At 37.8% G+C, this 10,542-nt stretch overlaps 1 protein-coding gene and 1 pseudogene across 2 annotated transcripts in view; both read right to left on the reverse strand.

Annotated features, from left to right (window-relative positions):
* The window catches only part of CNTNAP2 (contactin associated protein like 2), a 1,940,687-nt gene that overhangs the window by 1,663,689 nt on the left and 266,456 nt on the right, over positions 1-10,542 (reverse strand). The window lies entirely within an intron of this gene.
* LOC111726097 lies at positions 3,092-3,270 on the reverse strand (annotated as a pseudogene).

Genomic DNA, 10,542 nt, shown 5'->3' on the forward strand with positions numbered 1-10,542 from the left:
GATAGAAATTTCACTTGACTTCTGCTCCTATTTTATTGACCACAACTGTTCACAAAGTCCAGAGCCCCAGATAGACTGCAGAACATAAAGAAACAGAACGTTTGGAGAGCATCAGTAGAATCAGAATCCAAGGAGGAATTTAAAGTGTAGTATTTACCAAACTTATTTCAGCATGGCAGTTTATAGGATTAGGTGTAAATGAAGCCTAAATTGGGAAACAGTTATTCATTTGTCTGTTTGTTATTGTTTCAGGTAATTCGAAGGTACAAAGAATTAGGTTACAGTATTGCATTTGTTAGGTGGAGTCCCTCTTATAGTTGCGTCCTGCTCCCAAGAGGCCTGCCAACACCCTAACATTGTGCTCATTGGTGGACACACCCTCCCCTCTCTCCTCCCCTCTACTGGCTCCCTCGTTCCCCCTCCTTGAATTGATTTCAGTTTCTCTCTTATGTGGACGTCTATTAGATTGTCTAGAGGTTTCATATTATTATTGAGTACACTGAATTCTTGTTCTTCCATTCTTGTGATACTTTACTAAGAAGAATGCGTTCCACATCCATCCCGGTTAATACGAGAGTCTCTATCTTTTTTAGTGGCTGTATAGTATCCCATGGTATACATAGGCCACAGCTTGTGAATCTATTCCTGGGTGGGTGGGCATTTAGGTTGGGAAACACTTATTTCAATAAGATTTTGTTTGATGAGAAGAATTTTTGAAGCCATAACATTTCAATATAAATGCAATGAAGACTGGATAAAAATGCCCACATTTTCTCTAGCCACCTTGCAAGTTTTGTTTATTTCACTAGCAAAATGAAATATGATTTTGATTTACTATGCTACTTATTATTTTATCCTATGTTAGTATGACAGCCGCAGGTGCTCACAAGTCCTGCTTCTGTCCTTGAAAGAGTTTTGTTGTATAAAAGCACCCTTCACTGTGATTCTTTCCCTTCCATTATTTTACAGCACCAATACCAGTCTTTGATAGTGTTGTCACTAGGGGAGTCTGCTTAACCCCTCGCCAGTTTTATATTCTCTCTTTTGAAATCACTGAATAGCAGGTTTATAGTTAATGATTGAGAGTTCATACACTAAGCACTTCTAGCTGTACTGCTTAAGAAGTGCTATAATATATTTTCATTATACAGCCTTCAAAATCTAAGTTGGATTTTGAAAAACATCTATTAAGTTTCACAGATTTTCATGTCCAATATAGCAATAATCTTTGTATTTGGGGTTTTTTTCCCCTAACCTGCTTGTCACTGTTTTTAGATTGTCTGTAAATATTTATAATTTTTCTTTGTGTCACCTATTGGAGCTTTATAGATATGTTGAGGTTTTTAAACTTTTTAGAAGTATTTATTTTTTTCTGATGATTAGGTACTTATTTTTTAAAATAAAATAGTTTTGCTTTATGTTAAGTTTGGAAAATACGTCAGTACAGTACTTCTCACAGTTGATGAGCTGTTTCCCACGTACATCTGGTGAAGAACCATGAAGCCACATTTTATCATCATCACTGCAACGCATGGAGTCTGACCTTTCCCTTATTAATAATCACGTTTATTTAGCCTCTAACTCTTTGCACAGACATCCTACTAGTAAGCAGAGCATAAGAAACCATATATTGTGTAGGCACCATTTAAATATCAACCTACCTCAAAAATCGCCATTTTACTAAATAACTAAATAAAACAGAATTTTTACTCACTTCCCCATTTCAGACCAAAAAAAAAAAAAGAAAAAAAAAAGAATCTCCCAAGTATTATGCTGGTTTAGACCTATGATTCATTCTTACGAGAGTCTATTTCTAAGATAGGTACATCATGGTAGTTAGAAGAGATTAATGGCATCTTCTATACTTTACGTTAAGAATAATAGACATTCCCTAAACTGCCACTCGCCTGCATTGTAGAGAAATGTGTTCAATAACCGGATTGTTTACAAAGTATATACTGATAATTATAAAAATTTAGGTTTGAGGCTTGAGCCAACTACTGGTCTATGATTTACAGAGTAGATTATTCTATTCGGATTGTTAACAAAGTATATACTGATAATTATAAAAACTTAGGTTTGAGTTATTCTCCATCTGGATATGTAAGTTGGGTTGGACCAAAATAACACATTGCAGGTGTACACGCCCCGTTTCCTGACTTAACTCTTTTTCAGATATATGATACCATGTTCCTATCTTGTTGTGAGGAGTGGGGACTGATTGTCTTGCAATTTATGTCCAAGTAAAGGCACTGAATCAAAGGACTGGAAATATATATTTACAAGGAAGCGATTAACATACCTGACATACACACGTACTTATCTGAGAGTCTCAGAAGCGCTAAGAGCTTATGGAATACACTCTCTGATTTATATTCCCAAACATCTCTTAACTGCAGGTATTATCAATCCCCTTTTATGTACAAGGAACCGAGATTAAAAGTACTACTGGAGATTTTCACATCCAATAAATAACCGATGGGGGTGGAATTAGATGTCAAGTCTAACCGGTCCCACACCATTTGTTCTTAAAATCTCTCTTACGAAGGCACACGATTATTTTAACTAAAAGTCACAAGAGGTGGAACTTTAATGAAAAGTTAAAATGTTGAACAAAGGTTCTTTAGCAGGATCTGGGAGCAGAAGGCACTAACACGTCACCACATCCTTTCCTGCAGTGGTGCAGAGAGTAGTAAAATGATACACCATGGGAATTACGACTAACATACTACACTTTCAGGACAAAGTTTTGGGTTAAAAGAAATTAGTGCACTATAATGCCAATAACGCTGAATTATAAATGAGACAACCAAAATTTCAGATTTTATAGACTCTTCTCACTAGCCACACAGATCAAGGACAAGTTAACCCTCTGATTATAAGAACGTTTATCCTGTAAAATAACATCTGCTCCTCTCAGGAATTTGTCAAAAGCAGCAGCTTCATCTTACGTACGTTTTGACTTTCTGCATCAGGTAAGGCACGTTCTGTGTTCCTGAGCTGCCAAGGGAGGACAGTCTATGATGTTCAGTGTCTCTGGCCACCTTTGGCTATGTGCCTTGGAGAGCTGCTTAGAGTAGCCTTCACTGGGTGTCTTTCACAACTCACAATAACAGGTTCAATAAATATGCTCAATCCACATGAATCCACACTGAATTGCCACAGGTTTTTTTTTTTGTTTGTTTTGTTTATTTTGGAAAAGTTTTCAATTAGCAATAATCGCTCCTCAGATAAACCTCATTGGCTACGATACTGCCACTGTGCAAAGCTGTTTTTGTTTTTTGGGGGGGGAATTGCTTCTAAAACAACAAATATAAAATTGCTAATTTACTGCAAATCAACATGGGATTATTCTCTGCTGATTTCTATTTCTCTCTTTCCTAATATTGTTTTAAAGTAAACCATTGTTGGAATAAAGAGAAACCACCTAATCATTCCACGGTGGTTAACAATGTCATCTTCTATTTTTTTAACAGTTTTTAATCTAAATAAAATTTGATTCAGGATTTGTTTCAAATGTTCTTTACCACCTGCTTTAAAATTATGCTCACACCTTTTCTGAAGCTTACTATGCATTCAAACCCTGTTAGCCATCATATTTTGTAAAGAAACTTAGGTCATTAACATAAACTTGAGGGTTATGATATTATAATAAACTCAAGAGTAATTTTTAAGCCATGCTTGAAAGTTTCAGGTTACTGTCAAAATTGTCCCACAGTTCAGAAAGAATCCCCTAACCACATGTGTTCATAAGGTGTGAAATCTGTGAGAGCAACATGAAAGTTTTAGTTGCACAAATAAATAAGAAAACTAATAAGATTGCCTCTTGGAAATTCAGTTGACTACATTGGCTCTTCTCTTTATGTCACTTTATTGAGCAGAGCCAATCCAAATGTCACCTCACAGTGCAATTCTCCCCTGAATAGCTCCTGCAGATGTAAATTGGAATGGTATCTGGCCATAAAAAAAGCAGTTTAATGCTACAATGCACACCACTCACTAATCCTCATGTATCATTTGTGAAATTCAGAATCTGTTTGGCAAAAATAAATGGCCTCTTGCTTTTAAACACTCCGTGAAGATGCAGGCTGAAAACCATTACCTGGGCCTTGGTGGCTTCTGGAGGGAAGCAAAGAACTGGAAGGGGTAAATTCTTTTTTTATTTTCATTATAGCACACTAATTCACTGGAAGTTATTTCAAGAATAAAAGGACTGGGCAGCTCCAGTGGCTCAATGGGTAGGGCACTGGCCCCATATACCAAGGGTGGCAGGTTTAAACCTGGCCCCAGCCAAACTGCAACAAAAAATAGCTGGGCGTTGTGGTGGGCGCCTGTAGTCCTAGCAACTCAGGAGGCTGAGGCAAGAGAATCACCTAAGCCCAGGAGTTGGAGGTTGCTGTGAGCTGTGACGCTACAGCACTCTACCAAGGGCAACAGGGTAAGACTCTGTGTCAAAAAAAAAAAAAAAAAAAAAAGAATAAAAGAACTTTAGAAAGGTCACAGCTGCGGTTGGGCTTGCTGCTCCTGCCTCTAAGACTGACTGAGCTACTTTGAAAATGATTACGTTTCTGTATGTACATTCGTTACATTCAACACATCATGACCGAGTTCTCTTTTGCAGCAGGCAACATGGGGTTCCAGACATAAACCCAGATGTCTGTATCACACTCCACAACACAAAATAGAGAGGGGTCTTCTTCATAAAGAAGAAGTTTGACCATTTTCATATTTGTTTTCTCTGGGGATCTTCCCCATTCTTATTTCAGGAAAAATGTATATTTTTGAGTTTTTAGTATGATAGAAAGAATTGCAGACACTGTCTCTCAAAAAGTAGGTCCCTGATCATACGCCTGTCCCAAATTACTGCCCCTGCAGCTTTTGTTGTGCTTAAGGAGATTTACCTTAAGTCTTCCTGCTCTCCGCTCCCTGAGCAACAGACCTCAAGAGTCACTGAAATGAATTTTTGAATTAGGAAGTGTGGACCTGACACAGAACAAATTAAGTTAAAAGGGACCACCAGATAGCTTTTCTGTTTTTAATTATTAATTTGATTTGTTTCTGTGTGTACAAAGGCCCCAGTGATCACCGGTAGCAAATATGCTTAATTTAATTTAGCAGAGAGGACATGAATATTGGGGTGATTAATCACCCTTTGTTCTGGACCCACCAAATACTTTGTAGTCAAAACAAAAGCAATTATAATAGAGTGCTGATGGTTTGGTAATGCAAGAAACTCCTTTGCACAAGCAGGGATAACTCAGCCACTTCAAACACAATTGTTTTGGGGTTGAGTTGATTTTTATTTTCATTAGCTATGGTCTCTGTAGAGAAGGGCCGAGACCACTGAATAACAGTGGTTTAATAAAGGCACTTGTACCTCATCAAGGCTTGCCATCAGGAAGTGCTGGCTCTGATTCTTAGGTCACCAACACAAAGGCACAGTAACACAGGAGCCTCCAATCTTTTTGGCACCAGGCACTGGATACATGGAAGACAAGTTTTCTATGGAAAGGAGGGTGGTCTGGGAATGATTTGAGTGCATTACATCACCTGGGCATTAGAGTTTCATAAGGAGCATGCTGCCTAGACTCTTTGACTGAAGAAATGTTGTGCCTAGAAGACCCACTGGGAGACACAGAGGACAGGCGTCATGACCTACAGCATTGGGTGAGAATCGTGGTCATTCCTCTCCTGTGTCACTGTCATCTGTTTTCTACTTTGGAGAGCTGGAAATTGAGTGGTTGCTAAAAGCTAGAATGCAGCTATCTTGGATTTGCAAGTTAAGTGCTCAGAAATGGAAGAACAGGGGCCACTGGCTCATCCCTCCAGCTCTTCCCTTACACAGCTACCTCCAAAACTCGTGGCATTTTCCTCCATGACGTTTGTCACCTCCACCACTTTTCTCTGTGGAGTCGATTAACAATAATGACATATCCATTCATCATAAGATAATTGAGGTCAAAGGTTGTATCATTCAGTCATTTCAAAGCAGAACAAATACCCACTGTAGTGTTTAAAAGGAAACAAAAAAAATTCACTCATAGAGTCTGGTCTCTACTGTAATGACAATGGCACTAATATCTAAAATATGAAAGGTTCAAAAGGTTATTTTATATATGGTGATTCTTCCCATCCAAGAGAGAGTAAGGAAACAAATGAAAATTTGAACTGTAATGAGAAAGATTACTGAAGAGATAAAAGACTCAAAGGGAAGGGTATAAAATAATATCAGAATAAACAGTACATGTGGAAAGTTTTCAACTACCAGCATTAACCAACAGTGGGTGTATTTTTCAGGAAGAAAAAAAGTTCCAGTAGTGAGGTCACAGATTTTATTGATAGAAAATACAGAAAGCTAGAAAGTGACTTTGACATGTATTTCATCCCTTTTATAGTATAATACACTATATATAATTCAAATGCATTGTGTTTTAATTACTTGTTTATTAAATTATATCTAAACCAACTTTTATTTTGAATGGGGATTGTATGACTAGCTTGAAAATGAGCATTCAGGTGCCTGGATATTTTGTGTTATTCACTACAAGCAATTTACTCTTATAAATTTTCTTTTATTTATTTTTTCTTTTTTTGCAGTTTTTGGCCGGAGCTGGGTTTGAACCCACCACCTCCAGCATATGGGGCCAGTGCCCCACTCCTTTGAGCCACAGGTGCTGCCCTAAATTTTCTTTCTTTTTTTCTTTTTTTGGTACTTAGTAGAGAATCTCTCAGAGATGAGAGATTTCAAATGGGAAAGCCAAAGCCTGGTATTTCAGGTAACACAGGGAAGGCTTTGTGGGGTATAAGAAGTCCAAAATGGCAGAAAACATACACACACACACACACAAAAAAAAAAAAACTTAATTGAGAATAGAGGATGGAACCCAAACACAGAACTGTGACTTAAGTGTTTCACTTCTCACATGTAGGTATATTCTCTCACAAGAATAAGATGATGCCAGGCGGCACCTGTGGCTCAAGGAGTAGGGCGCCAGGCCCCATATGATGAGGGTGGTGGGTTCAAATCCAGGCCTGGCCAAAAAGAAAAAAAAAGAAGAAGAAGAAGATGCACAGATAAAACTGTTCATTGCAATATTGAGTGTAACAACAAACATCATCTAAAATGTTTCCATATAGAAGTGATGCATTGATACCCCTTCTGTTGAAAAGAATAAAGTAGATCTACGTGTGCTAATACAGTATGAAAAGGTGTGGCAGTTCTACTCTTCTGTGAAACAAACATCTATAAGAAAGGTCCATTGTGTAAAAGAAAATGTATTTAGGCATCTGTGTACTCATCTAGCTCTACTTACCTACAGATATAAGTGGGTATATGAGTATATGATTGGCAAATTCCAGAAGAAATATGAATGACTTAGTTACTTTGACAGGAGACTGGGCACCCGGAGACACGCTCTTCTTTATCCCATATACAGCCATAGTTGTAGTTTATGCACTTTGTATCTATATTTTAATAAAGAGTGGTTTGAATTTTCATCCACAAAGATGATATTTTAGCTATTTAAATGACAAAATATTTAGGTGACTAACATTTAAGTGACTATTCTAATATTTACATGGTTATCTTTGAATAATACATCCTACCTACCTTTTCTACCTGTTGTAAAATTCACTTCTAAGTTGTAATTAATGGTGCTTACCATAAAACCTTTTGTGTATGTGCAAATTAATATGATTCTAACTAATTGTTATAACCAATCAATAAATTAGAAGCCAAAAAAGTCAAAGAATGTATATGCAATCTTTCAGGTCTAGCGTTATGCCTCATTATGTCTCTAGACCTGCTTAGTAATATAATTGATGGCCGACTTGTGCTATTGAGATAGCTCTTTGTATTTCTAGGTGAATGACATACATGGTGTACATATTTGAAAAGGAGAAATGTAGTCAACATCGAAATAAATTCCATTATATAGTTTTGTCATCTTATTTTAAGAGGCTATCTAACAAATAACCAATCTTATTGCATTTCTTTAAACTAAAAATTCCTTATCTCATTTTTACTCTTCTTGGCATAATGCCTTCTTTTTTACTCTATACCTGGGGGTGTGTCCTTTTAAACAACTAGAAGATGACTGCCAGAGCATTCTGAAGATGTCAATGCAAAAGCTTAGGTAACTTATTTTGTTTTCTCCATTCATTAATCCCCAAAGATATCTGAGTGTCTACAAATCCCCAGTAATGTAATCTGACCAAGAATGAAACAGTAAAAACCAGTCACCGTCCCCATATCCATGGTGTGTCTTATATAAATCAATGAAATTATTGTAATATTATGAATACTTCTCATATTTTTTATGGAGATGTAAGGTGGATCAGGAAGTTTTAGGACATCTCCAGGGGAAAATTGGCAACCACCCATAAGGACTGTTGTCCAGGGGACTTTGAGCTGGGAGGGTAGACAACTAAGGCCACATTGAATTGTGACAGTCACATATTTGCAGGTGTACTACTATTTCTAGTTTTCTGCCTATAAATTAATTTGATAGAAAACTCATATTAAAAATATTTTCACCTCAAGAATGGAATATTAGTAATTAGACTGAGAAAAAACTCCTTTTAAAATACAAATTCCTGATTGCATCTTTCTTCAGCGATCTGATGAAGATGGGTAGACAAGGATTGAGACATTTCAGAGCAGAGAGTGAGGGGGAGACATGGACTTTGTTCATTCAAAGAGACACTTGAAAAAATAAACTAGACCTTTCCACAGCCAAAGGATGAGTTCACTCAGGAACTCGACCTTGAAGGTGAAATTCCAGTAGCTGAGTTGTAGTCAAGTTGCCTGGATTTCTGTCACCAACTCAAAGTTAGAAGTGACAGTTAAAATCAGCATGTGGGGAAAAAGGTACTGACAACTGCCTCATTCTCCTTTTCTTTATTCTTACAAATCCTTCTGAAATGCCTCTGGGCTATGGGAAGCTGTGAAAAGTTACTTGACAGAGCTCCACTTTCTCTTTTTCCAGAACTATTTCTAGAGGATGGCCCAAAGCAAAACAATCTGTAACTAAATAACAAACAGACAAACAAAAACAACAACAGAAAAAAAAAACAACTATTTTTATGAAGAAATTTTTATGAACCTTTTCTGTGTACAGTGTGTCCAAAGATCTGTACATTACTTTCTTAAATCCATCTACAGATTTACTAATACCACGCCAATCTGAATGTTCAGATTTCCAGAGATAGTCAACAGAGTCATCAAGAGTATAAAATGCGATTTTTTAAAAGACATTCGGTGTGAAAAGTCGCCCACCTGAACCCTGGTGGGAGGAATGGCCATCACTTTATTTGTCCTCTGACAATACCTGGAATTAGTGACCAATCCATGAACAGAAGTGGAATCTATGCGTGTTCCCTGAAGCTATCATAACAAAGTTTCACAAACTGGGCAACTTGAAGAACAAAAACAATGTTCTACAGCTCTGGAGGCTCAAAGTGCAAAATTAAGACATTGGCAGAGTGGGTTCCTTTCAAAATCTGAGAGGGAGAATCTCTCCTCTGCCTTCTTCCAGACCATGGTGGTTTCAATGGCCAGTAGGTGGCTTGTAGATGGCCATCATCTCCCTGTCTCCACATCATTTTCTTCCTGTATGTCCAAATTATACTGATTCAGTGCCCAGCCTAACAAGCTCATCTCAATTTGATCATTTCTAAAAGACCTTATTTCCAAATAAAGTGACATTCACAAGTTCTGTCATTCACTTAAGAATGACAGAAAATGCATTATTTACTAGTTTAAGACAGCTAAGAAAAGCCATAGGACACTGTCCCTTCTCTTTTTACAACTATTTGGAAACGACATAGAAAAAGGCAAAACCAAAATTTGATACTAATTACCTCCGGAGAGGGAAACTTATGTTATAAAAGAAGAAATTTTATCTTTGTTTTTCTTCCTTTCCTACTACAAATACTTAAAATTTGATTTGAAATTAAAAGTTTTTAGGTAGAGATCTCTGCATTAGGATTTTAAAAATCATTATGGGTACACACATAGATGCATATGTTGATAAAGTGAATGTGATGTTTTGATAGGCATATAATGTGAATTAATCAAATGGGGGTAATTAGGGTATCCAACACTTCAGACACTTATTTCTTTGTGTTGGGAAAATTTCATTCTAGGGAGGTTAAGTGAGCACTGGGATGTGTCCTGAAAGATAACCGTCTCCTAGAGAGTAAAACAGAGCACGTCAGAGAACCTGGGGAGAGCCCAACCTGGAGCCCTGTGTGTGCACACAGAGCTCAGGGCTAGGGAGAGCCCAACCTGGAGTCATGTGTGCACACAGAGCTCAGGGGTAGAGAACCTGGGGAGAGCCCCAACCTGGAGTCGTGTGTGCACGCAGAGCTCAGGGCTAGAGAACCCGGGGAGAGCCTCAACCTAGAGTCGTGTGCACACAGAGCTCAGAGCTAGAGAACCCGGGGAGAGCCCCAACCTGGAGTCGTGTGTGCACACAGAGCTCAGAGCTAGAGAACCCGGGGAGAGCCCAACCTGGAGTCGTGTGTGCACGCAGAGCTCAG

Source organism: Otolemur garnettii, unplaced genomic scaffold (genome assembly GCF_000181295.1).
Source record: "Otolemur garnettii isolate 467f Iridium unplaced genomic scaffold, OtoGar3 scaffold00053, whole genome shotgun sequence".
Taxonomy (NCBI): Eukaryota; Metazoa; Chordata; class Mammalia; order Primates; family Galagidae; genus Otolemur; species Otolemur garnettii.